Source organism: Lissotriton helveticus, chromosome 12 (assembly GCF_964261635.1).
Source record: "Lissotriton helveticus chromosome 12, aLisHel1.1, whole genome shotgun sequence".
NCBI lineage: Eukaryota > Metazoa > Chordata > Amphibia > Caudata > Salamandridae > Lissotriton > Lissotriton helveticus.
The window spans coordinates 500,462,545-500,484,402 of record NC_136073.1 but is presented as its reverse complement, the minus strand read 5'-3'; positions in this window follow the sequence as shown (position 1 = coordinate 500,484,402).

The following is a 21,858-nucleotide window of genomic DNA, read 5'->3' as shown; positions in this document are numbered from 1 at the left end:
GGGTGTTGGTGGGGAACCACCTTCAAAAAGTTGACAACAAAGCTACTGCTGGTGTCAGATGATGGTGTTTTGGAGATCCATCGAGGTGCAGCAGTTAGTAAAGGGGGTAGTTGTTGGACTAGCCGCCAACAAGCCTTGGCATCTGTAAGGTCAGCATGAAGATATTTCAACATCTGGAGATCCAAGGGAAAATGGTGGCCATCTGAAACTTGTTAGAGGTCAGAACTACATTTACCACAATGTACTGGACCATCAACTTTTGGTCAATCTCACAAAGGGTGAAATGAGCAGCTATTTGTTTGTTTCTGGGAGTGTGATTTTACCTGCAGGCTGCAGGGGACGAGTGCCACCAGTACAAGGGAGTGTAGAGTTGCCTTTGGCTCTTAAGGGGCCCCTCTGTATGGGGGACCCAGTCTTTGGTCCAGGACGAGTTGTAGTCATGCAGTTGCAGGGTGGTTGCCACAGGTGCAGAATATTGTGCATTTGTTTTGTGCAGGTCATGAAGTCGCATAATGGTACAATTTCTATGCCCTCTGTTGCAACACGACGGCTCTGGTGAAGGCGGTGCCCCTTAATTCCTGGATTTATGGGTGGTAGGCCTGTGGGTGTTACTAGCCCCATTGGATAATCTGTCCCTGAGGTGACCACATCTGGGGGTGTGGGCCACCTTTGCTACCCAGAAACCCCTATTCTGCCCCTTTTAAAAATGGCTGAGGCCTTCCTTAGCTGTACAGACCCAGTAGCCCACTGTAGAGGTATAGCTAGCCTTCAAGGAGTGTAACCCTCCTGAATACATTGCTTTCCCACCTGCCTTGGTGCAAATGTGCCTGGAGGCAGGGGAAGGCTGTTTCTACCTTTGAGAGGCAGCTTGGTTGCATATCACAGGCAGTGCAAACTTTGAAGCTTACTGATTTGATGTGCCACTTCACTAGCCATCCTGTCAGCGAGGCAGGTGTGATCTTCTTCCCATCCAGGGCATTGTTTCTGGCTCCAGGCAGAGTTCACATCACCCTGGCAGGGATAACATTCATGTCTTGGTGGCAGCAGTTGTGGGCTGGTTGCCAGAGCACAGGAAAGGACGGGGCAACCAGGTGGCCAACCTCTAAGGTATATCACAAAAAGGATCCTTGTCAGGTCCCCAAGCAAGATGCTCAGCCACATGTATAATGAATTCAAGAATTACAGCTGTTTTATCATATGTTTATTCCAAAAGTACTCCATCTCTAATCCAATAGTTGCATATACTCCATCCATGTATTTTCATCGGTATTTCATCACACTTTTTCACAAGTGCCTGGCAAGGCTTCTCTTAGCAGCACTAGAGGGTTAAAAGTTCCCCATGATGCTTCATCTTTACATAGCACCCAATGCATTTTGGGATTTTTCCGTTCCTCAAAAGTAACTACAATGTAAAATGGTAAAAAAATACACCAATCAGTACTATCAATTAAACATAAACCAAATTAAAGTCTGCAACAACAACATGAATGCTTAATGCCATAATTCCTTCTGGTACATGATGACTATGTTTGACATAAAAAGACTGCAAACTACATTACCTATAATCCCTCCTTCATGACACTCAGCAATATCTTATCAATAATAAACAGCCAAAAGTTTACATATTTTCTCTCCGGGGTGGGCCCAACACAACACTGTAAATCCAATCCCCATATCTGTGTGTAAAATGGATAAAGAATAAATACATGGCTACTGTGTAAAACCTGTGCTGACTAAAGAGACTCATATATGCTTACTGAAAATCAAGCAACAATCAAATAAAAGTGTGACTGTTTCACCTAATATACCCACAACATTCACATATGTCTCATGCCAGAACCAGTCCATCAATTCCGAGATTAAATGAACCGTAGCAAACTGTTAAAGTCTCTATAGTACATGCCGTCAGTGGATTAATAGTTGAAATATTGGTTGCAAAGTCAAATTCGAGTAGTTTGCACTGCTCCTGCATTCTGCAATGGCAGTTCTGTTGTAAGTAGTTTCCTTGGGTCAATCAGCGTTGCACAAACAGTGCATTAGGCCCTGCTGACCCCTTTAACGCCCATGCCCTGTGTACTACTGGTATCATACACTAGGGACTTATAAGGGAGTTAAAGTCCTTGCCATTCGGGGTCAACAATTAATTCATATAATTTTTATGGCGAGAGCACCTTTACTGGGGCATGGGACCTGGGCAGCAGGCCCCAGTGCACTTTCAGCTTCTTGAGCATCCGCTTTGGAGGCAAACGTGGGTGGGGGGTGACCAAACAGAAATGGCCCCTTTCTACACCCCAAGTGTGGTCAACTGACCACTATAGTTAATGAACAGCTGAAGGTGGGGTGGTCTGGAACAGATAAAGTGGCAGTCGGTGCACTAGGTTTGCTTGCTCCACCTAACTGTTTCCACCAAGGGATCAACAATAGTTTCTGCATCCAGCTCTGGGATTACACCGCATGTGCATGATACTTGGAAAGTAATTGGCTGTTCTTCTGAGTGTTCCAATCCTGAATGGCCTGCTCCTGCTTTGCTTCGGACCTCTGGACTCAAAAAGGTGTTTAACCATGAACAGTTCTAAAGTCAGTCATCCCTACATCTGCAGGAGATTCTTTGTCCTCATTCCCTTCAACCGACCTTTGCATCAGCGTGTTTTGATGGCAGTGAGTGGTGGCATCAGGAAAGCAGTTCAGGCTCCTAAGCAGCATAGGTGCAGCACTCCCTCACAACAAGCTTGTCTGCCTGACCTCAGTGTACTCTGCCAGCCTCTATGGCCCTCTTTCAAACAGGTCAGTATTTACAGATGGAGAAGCTTGTTAATAGTTTATGTCTTTTAGCACCATGCTCTCCTTATACTTGATTGTGCCTCATATCCATATCACATCGTGCAATTGGACCTAGACATAGTATTCTGCCTTATTCCTGTAAACTACATAGTTTGGTTTTCACAAGAAATACATTAACCATATCTGAAGAACACTGCTAGAAATAAAGCATCTCAGATGATGGATTAGGCTTTACTTCTGCCCCAAACCATCAAATGAACTTAGGGGCACATTTATTATCATTTCACCCCTACGCTGCCTTGTGTGAAAGGGAGAGAGCAGAAATGCTCCATATTTACAAATGTATGGAGCATTTATATTCTGTCCTTGTGCCTGCACCTTGTGTGCTGCCTAGCATATTCGGAGGCACCCATGCAACATAATGCAAGGGTTTGTGTGCTACAGGCAGGATTGTTTTTGTACAGGAAGGAATACATGCCTGCACACAAACAATATAAAGAGACCTATTCCTCTTTTATGTGTCCTGCAGAATACAACACACAGGGAAAAAGGAAGTAACAAGCAGAATTCGGATATTTCTCCATGTTACACCTCTGTTGCATAGGCACACCATTTTGGTTCAAACCTTGATTAACAATTGTTGTAGATCTGGATTTGCACCATACGTGTCACGCATACGGGATACAAAGTAATACAACACAGAGCTATTAGCTGGCTTGCATTACATTGTATTTACTATAACTGGCAAAGCCAAACAAAGTGGCTTTGCGCGGCCTAGTAAATGCCAAAACGATTTTGCGTAAGTGCTGCACCACAAAAAGTGATTTAACCCTGATGCAAAATATTAGTAAATGTGGGCCTCAATGTATTCTGTTTCATAGCTTAATCCAAGTCTTACGTCCTCGAGTATTCATGAGGTGACTTTTTATCCACATGTTGTGGCTTCTCCCCTTCAGGGTCAAATCCATTTGTGAGCAATGGGTTCTGCCTATCAAAATCCATCTGGATTATTTGCTTTTAGATCACCTGGTTTTTAACCTTTTTGCTGTGGGTGAGCCTCACAACCGTTGACTTGCCCCCTGTAAATTTACAGTAAATGGACTTGCCATGTTTACCACCAGTGTCCAGCTTTAAAGATAAGGCTGCTGCAATGCAGCAAGGGTAGGGTGCACTTGGCTTGTTGCATGTGAGCACACTCTTGTGCACACGTGTGAGAGCTGCAATGGGAGACTCCTATCGTGCGCAGCCCAATAACTGTGCACAGGAAGCCTGGCACAGAGGTGACTGTAAAGGATTGACTATTGACCTGGGGTATGTCTGCAGTGACACTCATTTATATACATATCGGACAGATTGCCTTAGAGTGCAGCTTCACTTCCTTTTGGCCTACAGAGACCAGTAACGTATCAAACTGGGATGTAATCTTTATGCAAAAGCCAAATACGAGAGTTCCTATATGATATTTGCACAGCTTTTGGGTTATCCGGGATTGTCATATTCCTCTTGCTCAGCTCAGGATCAGAGCCAGGCCTTTTGTCACCCTGCTGTGCCAAGTTAATTACATTTCTCTCCAGTAGCATGAACAATGGTCTCCCATACAAAGGTAGCAATTACCAGTAAGCCACTCAGCTCCTGAGGAGGAAAGAGATGAGGATGAAGGATCTACTTCAATCAATCAGCATTGACACTGTACCAGGGATGTGCCAGCCCAAGCCTGACCAAACAAAGGAGGGTGCCCAGATCTCTGGAGTCAACACTGGAAGGTGTTCCCTTTAAAAATGTGATGAGAAAAGGCCTGGTATTGCAAGTGATGTCAGCCAGGGTTGGAGCTTTGGCCCCAAGAGCAGATGTGACTAGTGGCTTCTCGGTGACCCCATTTTGAAGTGCCCCAGTATGCTGTGCAGGAGGGTTTGGGACAGAAGCAAAGAGGTGATGTGGCACCCCAGAATAAGCCAGAGGTGCATCACTTTTAGAACCTTCTAACCCCACTTAAAAGGTCTTGCACAAGGGGGAGAGAGATTTCTTGGTTGAGATTTTCTGCTGAAATTGGAGATGGCAGCCATGGACAACTGGAAGGAGGAACCATCTGATATCCATCTGGACAAAGGACCCCAACTATAGTTGCCCACAGAACCAGTGGACCAAGACCAGGGAAGCTGAATGGGAGTACTGCACCAAGGAAGATAGAAGTCTTAGAGGAGAAAAAAAGAGAAGGGGTGGTGCAAGGAGTCAGTGGAGCCAGCTCCCTGCAAAGTTCACCAACTTTGAGGCCAGTAAGCCTAAGAAAATGCCTCAGGCACCACCAAGAGCAGAAAGTTCCCAAGATGGAGCACAACAGCCCAAGGGGCCTGACGTATTAGCATGAGAAGGATTTGACCTTTGGCTCCCCAACAAGTCTTAAAGTGCGTGGAGGAGGTTTTTGCAGTGCCGCAACATTCCTCACAATTGGTGGAGAACCATCCCGCTCCCTGTGCCCATGTCTGGGGGAGTGGGAGGCTATCAAAAGGAAGCTCCCTGTCCACTGGAATAGGTAGGGACATAGAACTGCCCAGAGGAGTGTCGCTGATGCAGGGAGAATGCGAGTTTACCCTCGTGGGACCCGGCATCCCAGGAAAAAAAGTTGTGCGGTACAAGGCCATGTGGTAAGACATACAAAAGAAAAAGAAGGGCAGTAGCTCGCCCCGTTCCAGTGGGCGAGCAGCTCCTAAAGCATTCATGCTCCCAGGGTAGCTCCACATAATGCCCTGCAGGGCTGGTGACTGACAAAGCAATTTCTGCTACTTGTGGTGGCCACAGGATGGTGGGGCCACCAACAACATGGAAAAGGAAGTCCAAGGAAGTTGCAGAAGTGCTGCTGCTCCCCCAAAGATACTCAAAGAGTATTTCCACAAAGTGCTAGTCCAGTGTTAGCAGGGCCACAGGAAGGGAGACCCCCCTAACCTTATTTGTTGGGTAAAGCACTTCCCAGGCTGGAGTATGTGCTCTACAGATGGGAGTTCACTGTAGTGCCCTCTAGGGGATTTTCTATGGCAGCAGGTATTGTGGCCTGAAGATGTCTACAAAAGGTACTTGTTGTACAATGTCCTCTAGGGCTAAGTCTATGATTGCATGTTATGTAAACAAGTGCAGCGCCCTAAGGGCTGTTGTTATGATGGTTTGAAAGTATATAAAAAGCACACAGAGACTTGCAAAGTTCATTTTTAAATGTGTTATTGATATAATAAGGTTGACCGTGATTACTGATCAAAGTGCATATGCTTTATTATCATGAATTAGTGCATTTACACATGGTTATTATTGCATTTTCTCCTAAAATGATGGTACTTTTGACATGTAGTTTGTGGATCTTGAAAACTTACCTGCTCTGTTTAAATGACCCTTTACGGGGTCAGAGGTGATTAGGCAATGTCATCCAAGGTATTTCCACCAGCCTTATGTACATTTGTAGATTACTGCATTGTATTTAGGTGTGTGTGTGTGTGTGTGTGTGCCTGCAATAAATATACTTTTCCTTGTGTGTGTTTAGGTGTGTGTGTGCGCCTGCAATGAATGTACTTTTCCTTTTTCTACAGAAAAGCACAGAATGGGCAATTATTTATCGAGTATTTATGCGTGCCAGTGACTGGTGATTATTAGCCCACACAAACTCCCTTGAGTAGGCCTTGGACGGTTCTCCCCCGTAATGCTAAGAGAGTAAAGAGCTACAATGGGGTGTTTGGTTCACAGAATAGGGCAAATGTGGACCCATTACTTGTGCAGGCCACACAAATAATGGCCAATTTCCTTACACTGATGCTCAAAGATCAATTCATTTGCAGGTTACATCCATCTGGCCGGTGTAGGGGTGTTGTAAAAAACTACTTTGTACCACTACAACAGCAAAACACTGCATTAAACTGGCTTCTGCAGCTTTGGCATTAAGCCATTGGGAAATCAATTGACTGCATAAAAATCTTTGATACTGCTTCAACTTCAAGCCACTCTGTCTAACTTCTTTTGAAGCAGAGGCTGGATACTACCATGATTGAAAGGCGTTTGGCACACATGGTTATGTCACAGTAGCATGCAGGGGGCCTCATTTATGAAAAGTGACGCATCGCTGCGTGAAAACAGCGATGCGTCACTTTTCACTGCGCTCTCCCTGCGACATGATTGATGCGTCATATTTATAATATGACGCATCATGTCGCAGGGAGTTACAGATACGTCAGTATTTCTGACGTATCTGTAGGCGCAAAAGTGACGCATTGCTGGAGTGTGTCACAAAAGTGACGCAACTCCAGCAATGCTTCCTTTCACATGGGGAAAGCCCCATGTGAAAGGGCTTGCGTCAGTCTTACGCCTGCTGTGAGGCAGGTGCAAGATTTTGACGCAACAGCATCCTAAAAGTGACGCAGTGAAATATCATAGATTTCACTGCGTCACTATTATGAGGCTTTTTGCGGGTGAACGCCCCCCCTGCATACATTATACCTGACGCAGGTATAATGTAGCGCAGGGGTTTACAAAGTGACGCATCTGCTTAGATGCGTCACTTTGTAAATAGTGTGCATCAGGAGGCATGTTTTACGCCGCCGATGCGTCACAAAAAGTGACGCATCGGAAGCGCAAAACTCACGCAAGGCCTCATAAATGAGGCCCATGATTTTTATGCAAGTACTACATATCATGCCTCCATGAAGTTCTTTGATTCAGAATATTATTTGTGTATCTTAATATTGTTTTAGACACCACAGACTCTACCCAGGAGGATTTCAAAGTTCTGTACTGTGTATAATGGTTGAACAGCAATTAACAATTCTACTTAATCTGTTATTTCAAATGATCTTCGATTTTTATCAAAAATGTAGCTTTCTTTGTTGCCAAAGGTAAGTGGGCCAATGGAAACCCTGAATCCCAATTATAACTGTTTTTAACTATCCAAAATGAGGAAAGGGCAGATTTGTATTTGTCTGCTTTAGGGTCAACAATATTGTTGCTGCTCCACTGTCTTTTATTGATGATTTATTCGAATAAGTGATTGAGTAGAAAGTGGTTTGTCCTTTACAGTCTAAGTAAAGAACATGTGATAATGTAAACTGGAGGGTTCAAGTTCAGCTGCCTGGCCATGCGCTGAGTCCAAAACGAGTCATCACAATTTACATGGTGCATGTGTCTGCACAGCTCAGTGAAGAGTTATATATTGTTGGCATTATCTACAGCAGACTGCTGCTGGGCTGACATTAGGATCTGCATGAGCTTAAGTTTATTATGTGCAGTTTGTTGCAGGATGCCATAGTTCTAGGTTCACTCCCATGTCTAGTCTTCCGTATTCGTATTGTGGTGTTCTGTATCTAATCTGGAATGCTGTGCATGGTATCCAGGTGATGATGCTTGGAACATTGAATATCGGTAGTTGCCAAGGAAAGCAAGCTCATGAAAGGGACAGCATTTGGAGATGGTTCATGGTGGATGGGGTATCTAATTCATGCAGACTACAATAAATGCATAATTGAACTAACCAGGAATTACGCTTCTTCTTTCACAAGGGGAATAACCATTTTACATTTGGACGATGAGTGGATGCAGGTATAACCTACGTGCCCTGGTAAAGGCTGACCAGACTGTGATAGAGACCTCAACACAAACTACAGCAGAGTCTAACTTTCATGTTTGAAATGTGATTAAATCAGCAGAAGTCAGCGTATATCAGCTGCTTACTTAAAAATAAGCTTGCACCAAGTTGAAGCTCACTGGAGGAGCAGAGTGGTGTGAACTGAAGGAGAGGTACGGAGGAGTTTCCAGAGCAGTGCAACTGATGAAAGGCTTTCGGCATGTATCCTGGGCCTTCCCAGGACCTGGAGCATCTGTTGTAGTCCTCAATAATCTGAGGGTTTTATTAACCTAAACGCACCCATGTTGGAGAGACAAGCGTGCTGTTCGCAAGATTGATCTATCTCGTTGTGACTACGATCGACTCCCTGTATGTTATTTCATCCGTGTACCATGCTACGTTGTGTGTGGCCATCTTGAGTTGGTGCGTGTCACCTCGCAGCGCCAAGGCATTTTGAGGTATGCTGATGCGCACAGCAGCAAGACGGCCAAGGAAGGCGGATGTTGGAGCCCGGGCTGGTTAGTGTTTAAAAGGCAAGCTGTTTGTAGTGTGCTGACGCGCACAGAATGAACAATTTTCTTCTTCAACCAATCAATCAGGCAAATTTATATAGCGCGCTACTCACCCGCTAGGGTCTCAAGGCGCTGGGGGAGAGGGATCCGCTACTGCTCGAATAGCCAGGTCTTGAGTTGCTTCCTGAAGTAGAGATGGTCCTGGGTCAGCCGTAGGTGGGTGGGGAGGGAGTTCCATGCCTTGGCCGCCAGGTAGGAGAAGGATCTTCCTCTGGCAGTGGCTCTGCGAATTCGTGGGACGGTGGCGAGGGCGAGGCTGGTCGAGCGGAGCTGGCGGGTGGGAGTGTAGAATGTGAGGCGGTTGTTGAGGTACTTGGGGCCCATGTCGTGGAGAGCCTTGTGTGCGTGGGTGAGGATTCTGAACGTGATCCTCTTGTTGATCCTTTCTCTCTCCTGTAGTTTTCAGGACATGTTTTGTGGAAGGCAGCCAATATAATTTGGAGTGGTGGGCAACGGAAAAGCTGCCTTACATGCACTGATGCACACAGCAAGTTTCATGTGAAGGTGCAGGATGTGCTCACGCTGATGAACAGGTGGATTTTTTTTAATTAATTTATATTGGGGGTTTGTGTTATTGGCTACTCTCCACTACCATTTTAGTTTCAGTTAGACTTTTGTCACATAGGGTTGGTGACTTATTTGGTTCTCCAAGTTAACTCTTCCTGGTTCAATGGCTGTCACCGTGCAAAATGTGACTGCTCCACCGTTTTTCTAATGACCTCTAGGTCAACCTGTTCTACCCAGGTTAAAATGGAAAAAATGTGTTTGTTCGCGTGTGTGGGACATCTCTCAGTGCCGAGAGGAAATCTTCTATACTAATGCACTGTTTAGAATCGAAGGGTCAAGAAATATTTGAGCCTCTTCCTGACCTCTCATACTGCAATTCCTCTACTCTTCATGAGTATGAGATATGCTTTAAAAAATTAGATCTGCACTATCTTCCCAAAGTGAGTACTGATCTTGAACAATATCACTTTGGGAGAAGAATGCAATGACAGGATGAGTCAGTAGAGCACTATATTACGGTTTCGCATAAGCTGGCTTCCACTTGCAACTTTGGGGCATCTTTAGACGAGAGACTAAAAGATCAGCTAATGTTGTGTTGCATTCTTTACAAGGCCTGAGACGGTTTGTGGCAAAAGGACAATCCATCTTTACACTCACTATTGCCAATACGCATGAACATTCAAAAGCATATTTTGAAACCAATTGTACAGATGCTCCTGTGAAAAAGGGTGATGGTTGGGTGGTGAAGGTGGTGCAAGACCATGTGGCAAGAAGCAAAGCTGGGGCAAACATGGGTAACAAACCTGATAGTTTGAAGGGTTTCAGGGTAAATGGTTTAGGTGTGGGAACTCAGGACATATGGCAAGCTTCAAAGAGAGTCCTGGCTGGAAGGACACATGCAATGTGTGTTGGTGAAATGGTAATTTTTTTAGATGTTGCTGGTCTAGTAGAGATCTGCAGAAACTCAGAGAAGTGGATCTCTATCAAGAGGTAGTGGAATAAGTTAGAGCTGTTCAAATTAAGGGCTCTTCTGGTGAGGGTCCTGTGGAAGTTGTTTTGATTAATGATGCACCTGTAAATATGCTTTACGATTCAGGGGCCAAAATAATAACACTTATTCCCAAGAATTGTTATGAGCAGAATCTCCTGGATAACGTGAAGTTGGTAAAACCTGATATAAAGCCAAGAGGGTATGGAGACAAAATCATTGATCTGTTGGGAGACTTTTGGGGAACATTTGACTTTAAGGGGAGTATTGTTCCTGGGAATGTGTATGTTTCTATGAAAGGTGACTCATTGATAAGCTGGTTTCACCAATGTGAGTTACATGTTTTTTGGACCCAATGAGAGCCCTTCAGTATGTTTGAAGGAGGTGCCAGTGGTCAGGTCAGTGTCTGAGTGTGTAAGAGTTGAGTTAAAGAGTTTCCTGAGGTATTTGACAGCAAGTCAGGTTGTCTCAGGGACTGTGCATGTAATATCAAAATTAAGCCTGGTTTCACACCCAAAGTTGACATGGTTCGACGTGTACCTCGTTTGGTGAAAGAAAGTATGAAAGTTGAGTTGGACAAGTTTATTGCAAATGGTACAATACAAGAAGTGAGGCCCCATAGTGGCTTTCTCAGAATTGTTATGGCACGCAAAGACAAGGGGTAGGCTAGACTCTGTGTTGATTTAAGGGAACTCCACAAGGCTGTGGTGGTGGATCATTATCCACTTCCCAATATTAGTGAGATGTTATGCTCTGTTGGAGGTGCAAGGTATTTCTCATCTTTGGGTTTAACGTCAGCCTACCATCAGGTTAAGTTACATTCTGTATGCCAGGATCTCACAGCTTGTGTTATGCCGTTTGGTACCTTCAAGTTTCAAAGAATGCCCTTTGGTCTTATTTCAGCTGCATCAGTGTTCCAAAGGGTGATGGAACACATTTTAAAGGGAGTTGAGGGTGTCAAGGTGTACCAGGCCAATGTGCTAGTTTTTGGTGTTAATCCTGAAGAAGATGATGGTAGGCTGAGGAATGTGTTAAGAAAATTGTGCGATGCTGGTCTCACTCTTAGAGCAGATAAATGTAAATTTGATGTTACGAGTTTGAGTATCTGCGACACTTGATGACAGAAAATGGTATTAAACCCAAAATGTCCTTGGTTGACACAATTTGTAAACTTCGTGCTTCTCGGAACAAAGATGAACTTGTGAACTTTTTGGGTATGACCGAATTCTACCATCAGTTGTTCCAAATTTTGCTGGAGAAACCTGTTGTGTGAGAGATCTCCTTAAAAAGGGTGTGAATTTGTATGGTCTCAGGATTGTGACAGGGAGTTTGAGAGCATCAAGAAGTATCTGGATTTAGGGAATTTTTATCCCACAAAGGATTCTTGCTTGATGATGGTTGCCAGCTCGAAAGGACTGGGGGCTGTTTTGCTACAGAAGTTGGAAGGGATACTGAAATTAATTTCCAGACCTTTAAGGGGCACAGAGTATAATTGTTCCATAGTGGAAAGGGAAGCTCTTGCCATCTTTTGATCTGTGCATAGATTGAGGAGGTTTCTGTGGGGGCATAAGTTTGAGGATTTGAAGGATCGTAAACCTTTGAAGGAGGTTTTGCTATAAAAAGTATTGATTTTGTCTCTCACCGGATACGGAAGTGGGTGGTTGCATTGCAGGAATTTGATTTTGTTGTATCCTATTTGCCTGTGGCCTGTAACTCCTTGCCTGTCTCTCTGTTAAGGATGGGAGATGTTCAGAGTGATGTGTCTGAGGAGGGAGAGTGGTTTGGTGGAAAGGAGTTTGATGAAAAGGTCAATCTGTGTTTCATTAGTGATGGTATCATTTCTGGGGCAGAGTGGAGAGAAAGTTTTAGTGACAGATGAAATATTGTAGAAGGTGGTGGCAATGATGTCAGGAGAGTGCTGTGAGAAGAAAAACTGAGAAGGTGATTTGAAAGGATTTTGGCAACATTGAGGGGAGATAGCTGTAGTGGTCTTCTGATGAGAGGCAGCAACTTGGTTCCACTTTACAATCTACAGGAATGGTTGTTGAGGTGTGCTCATGTCAGTCATATGGAAATTGTTCAAATGAAGGAGATAATTAGAGAAGCATATTCGTGGCCTGACATGGATGTGTACATAGAGAGGTAGATTAAGAGTTGTGCTGAGTGTTTGTGTAGCAGCAGAATTTGGAACTGTTGGACGCAGCTGATGGAGGTGAGGGAACAGGCCAGTTATGTATTGGTGTGTATGGATATTGTCTCGCAGAGGCCAGAGATGAAGGTGGTTAATTCAATTGAGCCTGGTGTAGTAGTTGACTTCCTGGAGGATCTCAATAAGAGGGAAGGTTTTCCGTTGTCCCTAATCTCCAACAATGGTGAGTAATTTACTTCAGGTGTGGTTGAGTAGTTTTTGAGTAGTAGAGGGATCAAGCAGAAGAGAGCGGCATTGTACCATCCAGAAAGTAATGGAGTGTTTGAGAGATTTGTAAAAGTGCTTAAGGAGATGCTGCAACAGGCCGTTGCAACAGGTTTGAATTGGGAAGTGGCTATGAGAAGAAAGGGACATGAGTGCATATTTACACCATATTTGTCGACAGTGATGTCTCCCTTTCGGTTGTTCAAAAAAAGGGTTGCAAATACTGAAGTGACTCCATCTTGGGTCAGCGTTGAAAGGTCTGTGGTTGATAGTGGTGTTGGTAGCACAGAACGGTGGAGGAGAAGAGAGAGAGTGAAAATGGAGAAGAGGAAAAGGTGGTTTGATGAGAGAAAGGTTATAAAGAGCACAGTTGTGAATTTGGGTGATTGGGTGAAGATCAGGACTCCTCGGAAGGGTGGAAGAAATTCCAAGTTCAGTGAAGTGTTCTGAGTTATCAAATTATTCAAAAATGCAATTTAAACTAATGACAACAAGGTGTGGAATTTCAATAGGGTGGCCAAATGCCAACCCAATTGAGAGGATGTAACTAAAACATGTTTTACACAAGAAAATGTTGCTAGACCTCAATGGTTGAAAAAAGTTCCACGCCGGTTACAAGACTGTGTTTGTTGAGAACTACAATTTTAATACATTGGTTTTGTTTCTGTTTTTTGTTATTCATTTCTTTGTTTATGTATCTTTCAGTTGTTTATGTAATTTTGGAAGAGAGGTGATGTGGTCGTTTTGTATCTAATCTGCAATACTGTGCATAGTATCCAGGTGATAATACTTGGAACATGGAATGTGGGTGGTTGTCAATGGAGGTAAGCTCGTGGAGAGGGACGGTAGTTGAAGGTTGTTCATTGTGGATGGGGTCTCTGCTTCATGAAGACTGCAATTAACACATACTTGAACCAACCAGGAATTAAGCCTCTTCTTCCGCAAGGGAGACAACCATTTTAAATGCACCTCCTCTGCCTTTCATTTAATGGGAAAAAAAATAAATAATTTAATGGAGTCACTGCTGGTTTATAGAGCACTCTGTTAATATATAGACCCCTATACGTATGTAGTCTGACTCTTTTATAGGCTCTGCTTTTTCTCCAACTCAGTCTTAGTAGATTCTGCAGCAAAACTTCTAGTGGTTGCAAGACAATTGTTCAGGAAGTGTAAAAGTTAATGAATATCCATCCTATTACCCACTTAATTTAATGTACATGCAGCCACGGTCGGTAGTGGGAGTACCTGCCGGGCGGTGACGTGGGAAGGAAGAGGGGCAGGGTGGGGGGTAGTAAACTATGGATTACTGAGGTTTACATGTAAGTAAACATATAAATAAATAAAACAAATTCTGTTACGTGCATTGCATCCTCAAATGCGATGCAGTGCGCGCAACAAAATTTGTTTTATTTATTTATATGGTTACTTACCTGTAAACCTCCATAAATCATAGTTTACTACCCCCCACCCTGCCCCTCCCCACGTCCCTGCCCGGCAGGTACTCCCACTACCGACCGCGGCTGTGTACAGGACTATACAGAGGTGTAATAGTGGCAAAAAAGTAGATTGTAAACAATTGTATAGTAATATTTTGTATAGTAATATAGTAAAGTAAAGTGCACATTTCAGGGTTAACATGTGTTAGGCACTTTTAAGAGGAAGATTATCCAGGAGGCAGTATAATTATATCTGTGTAATTATCCCTTAAATGAGGTAGTTGTCACTGGTGTTTAGTATGCTTAAGAAGACTAGCTTAATTTATTTTGTAAGTGTATAATTTGAACTGGTGGTTGTCGATGGAAGCAACCAGCACTTATTTGTGGGGACCAACACTTATTTATCCACATTGAGGAGTGAGCAAGCAAAGGAAAACAGACACAAAGGGTAAAGACGGAGGAAGAGAAAGATGTAAAAACCAACACAAAGGGAAAGCAGAAACATGCAAGTGGGTAATAAAGAGACAGGGAATGTCTGATAGTGGAAGGAAGAGCCATGAGGTGGGTTTAAGACTATGATGCCATGGTATACTGTGTGCCGACATTTGATCCCTTTGGCCACGGGCTTCTGACCAAAGTTTCAGGCGCTGGCACTCATTGCTCATTTTTTTTACAAATTCAGCACTGGTATCAACAAAGCGACGAAGCAAAACCATGTCATTATGAAGAAACACTCAAGAAGCTACTTTTTCAGCTCATTGAAGTCTCACTTTACTTCTGGCACACTTTTGCTGTCCACAAGAGTTAATGCTGAAAAAAAAGAATGCTCTCACTTCAAAATAATTAAACAAATGTGCACCCTTATGTATTTGAAATGTCTAACCTTTTATACCTACATCGTTTTAATCAATTTCTGTGGTAAAATAGGCCGCAAATTGTAGCACCATATTTTTATACTATTTAAATTATTTTTTATTTTTTGCATTGACACTGTTCGTTTTAAGGGTGGCTTTGTAAGTTTTCATATTTTACAGGCTTCTATTCTCACGAAAATAGGGTATTTGGATAATGTTTGCATTTTTCTTAATACAAGAAACATTATTTGGGATTTTTACCATCAATGTTTGCACATATTTTCATTGATCTATATTTATTTCCTGGATCATATTTTGTATTTCTCTATTTTTTTATGTCTTTTTTGATGGATTTCCTATTTTTTTCTGAAATATTTGGGCACTTGTTTGCCTTTATCTTTTTTTTTTTTTTTCTTTGATTTAAAATTTGAAGTATGGATTTTGGAGAGTTGAACATGAACACCTACTACCCAATCATAAATAAAACATGTATTTTTGTCGTCTTTATGATTATCATTTTCAGGTTTACTGTAGTAGAGGAAAAATAGGCTGATTATATTTTCATTTAGAGTTAAATTATAATTATTTTGAAAATGTGTTATTAAAAGTATTTCTGGTATTCTTTTCTACATTTATTTTTTGGTGTATTATAATTTGTATACCTGCATATTGTGGTATTTTCCTTAGTTTTTCTGTATTTTTCTTTTATTCTTATCATGTGTGCTTCCATTCTTCAGTCTTTGTATTTTTACATTCTTTACACAAATGTATCAGTAAATCTTTGAAATGTTAGATAATTTTAGCAGTTTAAAAAGAATGGTGATGGGTGATCTTAGGCTATATTAATTATTAAGGTACTCACTTTGAGGTGCTTAGATATTTTAATATGTTCCTCTCCAGCTTGGTGTAGTCTGTTGATGTGGATTTTTGGTAAAAAGAATAGATCTCTTTCTATTTCCTAATTCTTTGTATTCTTAAATTTCTTTGGTTAAATATTTAGTTAAAAGTTGTATGTTGTGTGTAGAGTGGCGGTGTCAGAAAGGATGGTGGAAGTGAATCTGGCTGTTCTGGTAGGCTGAGCCTGTGTTCTGGAGTGCTTTGAAGATGTGGGCGAGGAGTCAGAAGTGCCCATGCTTGTGTATCAGGAGCCAGTGGAGTTTCCTAAAGAGTGTGAAGGGATGTAAGCTTGGAGTTAGAGGTTGAGGACTAGTCTGCCTGCTCCGTTCTGGATGGTCTTCAGTCTTCTTGTGAGGTAATTGGTTAGCCCTGTGTACAGCATACTCCTATAGGTTAGATTTGCTGGTGATGAGGGCTTGGGTGATAATTATCTTGGTGTTGTCTGGTAGCTACTTCTTCTCAACATCCTTAGACAACTGTGTTGACTAAGCAGTCACTTCCAGTTTGTTGTCAGTGATCATTGAAATTTTCTTGCTTGTGATTGAGGAGTGGGGCTGATCCAAGATCTGTGAGCCACCAATGAGACTTATTTCCCCAAGACACCACTTTGGTCTTATTGGTGTTCAGGTTGAGGCAACTGGATATCATCCAGTTGGCCACTTCAGTCATTCATGTTGTGAACTTCTGGTGTTGGGTATTTTGTCTGAGTGAGACAGAATTGGTTCAGGGCTGTCAGCATAAAGGAGGATGTTTATGTTGTGGGCTCATATGAAGTTGTCCAGAGGAGTCATGTAGATGCTGAGGAGTGTCAGGCTGAGCGAGGAGCCCTCTTGGACTCCACAGAATAGATCTTATTCCTCACAGGAGTAGGGGAGCATGTTGACAGTTTGGGTTTTCCTGTGAGGAAGGCGCAGATCCATTTGAGGGTGTTTCCCTGGATGCCTGATTCATTGAGCCGTTAGATTAGGATAAAATGGGAGATGGTGTTGAAGGCTGCTTATAGGTTTAGAAGGATGAAAGCTACAGTTTCCTCCCTGTCAAGGATCATCTGAGCGCCATCTGTTGATGCTATGAGGGCCGTTTCTCTGCTGTGGGTGGGTCTAAATCCTGATTGTGTGGCATCAAGAAAGTGGTGTTGGAGGAGGTGGTCTAATAGGTGCTTGTTAATGTCTTTTCAAAGGATTTGTCTGAGTGGAGAAGGAAAGATATTGGTCAGTAATTAGTTCGATTGGTTGGATTGGCTGAGGGTTTCTTAATGAGGGCATTTGCGTCTTCATGTTTTTATGGTTCCGGAAAGGAGGTTATACTGATGGAGGTGCAGAGGATGGAGTTAAGGGCCTCACAAATAGGAGCGCTCCTTTGTCAAAGGCGCGGTAGGAGCAGGGGTCCGTTAGGGCACTGGAGTATATGGTCTTCATGATTTGTTGTGATTTCCTCAGTGCTTATGGGTTTCCATGTGGCAATTATATTGTTATTGTATTGTCTTCAATTGTCACTGGGAGATTTCTGAAGAGGGTCAGGTGGTCCAGTTGTGGGGTAAAGTTGCTTTATAAGGTTGTGATTTTGCTGCAAAAGACGTTTGAGAGGCTGTTGCACAGATGTTGTGATGGGCTGATGTTGCCAGCGGCAGCTGTGGGTATGGTGAAGTCCATGACATCTGTGAAGTTTTCTTTACTGCTGTTGGAGCTCGTGTTTATTCGTTTGACAAGGGCCTTCCGCTGAGTTTCTCAGTTTAGCTTGTAGTAGTTTTTCTGAGCAGCATTAAAAACATTTTTTTCTGCTTCCCCTTTGTCGGTTCTCCATTTTTGTTACAGTTAGTTGCAGTGTTTGGTCATTGTGAGGTTTTCAGTTTACTAGCTTGCTTGTGTTCTACTTTTTGATGTGTGTGTTTATTTCTTAGGGACCAGGGTGTCAGTGCAATTGGTGATCCACTTGTTGAATTTTTCCATGCCACATGCCAGGAGACCCATGGGTTTCTGTTGGTTCTCATGGAGGAAGGTAATCCAATCCACCTCTGTTAAGTTGTTGCAGTGTCAGTGTGCTGGGCCCACTATGGGAGTTCTGTGTTAGTGGATGTTGACTGTGAGACTAACTATGGAATGGTATGTCCAGGGGATGCGTCTTGGTGTGTTGATATTCATCCCCAACATGGATTTATAATATTGATAATTATGTTGGTAATCATAATATCCAGAAAACAACAGACCAGAACTTCATTCTTGTAAGTAAGTATCCAATTCCACTGAGAAATTTCCTGTAGGAAGAAAGAGCCCAGTCGTTTCTTCCTTGTGTGTGCAAAATAACACATTATACCAATTAGTAAAAAATGGCTTCTTGCCCATGCCATCCCCTATCTTGAAAAGCATGGTAATCATGATAACACTGCTGCTTACAATGGCTTTGGCCTGCACAAACCTATACACACTTAATTTGTCCTCCATGTTCAGACCTTTTGGGTATTTGGTGTCCAGGTCTATACACAATGGAAACAATACTCTATATAATACAGAAAAAGTTTGAAATGTGCTTCATAAAGAGAGTTGCATATACCCCATCAAAAATCCCATATAAAACACAGCATTTACACTTAGCCTATCACAATTTGTAAAAACAAAAAAAGAAACTAGGGAAACACTAAATGAGGGAAATAAGCTTGAGGTCCTAAGAATCCAGAAATCTGAGAAGAAACACCCTTCTTATGTTGAGCTTTAATGACCTTTTCTATTTTCATGAACACGATGCCTTGTATAGCTTTCAAAATGTGTATTGTTTAGTCGCACTCATAAAGTTTCTAAGGACCATATTCAAGAAAATGATGCCAGTTATAAATTGATAGGGTACTGACATCATTTTCCAAAACCCGCTCAATTCTTTAAGTGTGGTCCATGCCAGAAAAGCATCCCACAGAGTAATCCGTGGTAATGATCAGTTCAAGCAGCCTCTAGATATCCAGAACTGTATTAATTATGGCTCATTATAGCAGACCATCTCCTCATTTGGGGACTACAGGCTCCAATTCAATGATCATTTAACCTTGCATACAGAAACAATACTCAATAATTGTTTTCCACAATCATGTTCCCGCACTCCACTAATCAGACCACATTCCAACACAAGAAAATCTTTTTGGACCGGCTGCATTCTTATAGGTGATTGTAATAAGCCATTTCAGTATTCAAAGAGCAGTGGCCCTATTTAGAATCAAACACTTCATTAAGCGGATCAAGCAGTAACGTACACAGCCCAGCTGCCTACATCTATGCGCCGGCAGGGCGAAGTTCTATAAGCTCCATACACAGCGTCTGGGTCTACAACCCGGAGGTCGACCCCGCGTTAAAGTGACAGCACTGCCGCCCCACCGAGTGCAATGCACCCGCCATTTTAAGTAAGAGAGGATCACAACAAACAAGGGAACATAGAAACCCCCCTGTCCCACCCCACCCCCTACCATCTGCCCCCACACAATCCCCCCATCCCCTCCCCACTCCGCATCAGCACAATCTGACTCCCTCTGAGCCTCAAGGGATGCACACATCCTCAAATAGGAGCATGCCAAAGCTCAAGTGTGCGGCGTAGCCTCAACTGGGTCCCGAGGGATAAGTTGAAGGTTTTGTAGGTACTTCGGGCACGTGACCTCATGCAGATCTTTAGACAAAAGCCGCAGGAACGGTGCACACAGGGTAGCATATTCCGAGCCCTTCCCATCCATACCTAGGGAGAGGCGCTCAATGGCCAGGATGGGCCTCAGGCGTTGATGCAAGTCCCGGAAGTCCGGGATCCCCGGGGAGCCCCACTGCGCAAGGAGCACTTGCCGCGCTGCGAGTTAGGCTAACGCTATTTGCCTGCCAAGGAGGGAGCGCAAGGGAAAGAATTCAGGATAGGGGAGCCCTAGTAAGGTGTGCTCAGGAAGTCGGGGCAATGTCTTCTGAAATGCAGCATCCAACTCATCGAGTACGGACGTTCAGTAGCGTTCTAATTTCGGGCAGTGCCACAGTAGGTGTGTCAGATTGCCAGACATCCTGCAGCCCCTCGAGCAAAGGCCCGATTTAGCTGTGTCCCACTGCTTGACCCATGCTGGCGTGTAATACCAATATGTCGCTGTTTTGTACGCCGATTCAGTCCCTGCTGTGTTAGATGTCGTGTGATGCACGCGGTAGAATACCTGTTCCCACTCTTTGGTCGAAAGGGGGCGACCCAGTTCCATTTCCCAACGCACTTGCGCTTTCGTTCGCTGCTTCCGGGAGCAGCGCAAGATCATGGCATACAGTTCCGATAAAAGGCGCCGGTCATCTTTCTTGCCAATGAGCCAGCATTCAAAAGTCGTGAGCGGTCGTGACATAAGGGCTATGTTTGCAGGCCGGGTCACCCAGTGCGCCACTTGCGCGTGATAAAAGGCATCCCCCTCATCTAGGGGATAATATTCTGCCCTCAAAACAGGGAATGGGATAAGCCCCTCCAGGTCAAAGAGCATACCAGCTCTCTCTCTCTGCTCTCTTGCAACCCTTTTTGCGCCATCGATGGAAGACCGGCGAAGCACGGCCAGGCGGAAAGTCAGGATGGTCTACTATGGGCGTCATTGGAGAAGGGAAGGCGGTCCATCCCTTGTGGCACGCTAGCTGATCCCAGGCCCTCAGCGTCGTAGACGTAACCGGGGAGGAGTATAGGCCCCAAGCCCTACATTTGCACGGCAACCAAAGCTGCACAGCCTGCAACCGTTTGATCCATGAAGAGCCAATGTTTACTGGACATGGGCCTGTTCCATTCCACGATATATCGGAGACAGGATGCCTGGAAGTACGCCAGGAGCTGAGGAAAACCCAGGCCCCCGGCCGCCTTTGGGGAGGTGGTCGTGGCGAACGGAGTACGCGGACGTTTAATGTTCCACAGGAATTTATTAAGCATTCCCTGGAGAGTCTTCAGCATGCCCGGCGGCGGTGTTATGGGCAGCATCTGAAACAGGTAGAGTATTCTAGGGAGGATGGTCATCTTAATGGCGGCCAGCCTGCCAAACCATGCTAAATTGAGGCGGGCCCAGTCCGAAAGGGACCTAGCAACCTGTTCATTCAGCACCGAGTAATTCAAGGTGAGCGTTCTGGGCAGGGTTGGGGCCAGGCGGATACCAAGGTACGTGATGTCGGAGTGTGACCATTGGAACTCGAAGTCCTTTCGGAGATCCTCCACATCCTTGGACGGGATTAAAATGTTAAGGATGTGAGATTTAGAAAAGTTAACCTTAAACCCTGCCGCTGAGTGAAAAGCATGCAATTCCGCCGATAAGTGTCACAGGGAGGTGGGGGATCCTGCAGGGTCAGGATAACGTCATCCGCATATAGGCTTATTTTTTGTGCACATCAGCCCCGAAGTGGATGCCCGCAATACTCGCGTGTAATCTGATCCTTTGCGCAAAAGGCTCCATATAAAGCGCAAAAAAGAAGGGGCGAAAGGGGCAACCTTGTCACGTCCCTCTGGTGATGGGGAAAGGGGCTGACTTGCAGCCATTGACCCTAACCACCGCTGTGGGGGCAGCATAAAGACACTAGACCCATCGCCGAAAATTGTCACCCAGCCCAAACGCTTTTAATACGGCAAAGAGGAAGCCCCAATCTACGCGGTCGAATGCTTTCTCCGCATCGATAGACAGTAAGAAAGCCTGTACCAGATCAACTAGGTGGAGTAGCCGCTTAGAATTATCTGACCCCTATCTGGTTGGGATAAAGCCCGCCTGGTCAGGGTCAATCACCCCGTCCATTAGGGGACTAAGCCACGCCGCAAGTATCCCCGCAAACAGCTTCGCGTCTATGTTGAGGAACGAAATCA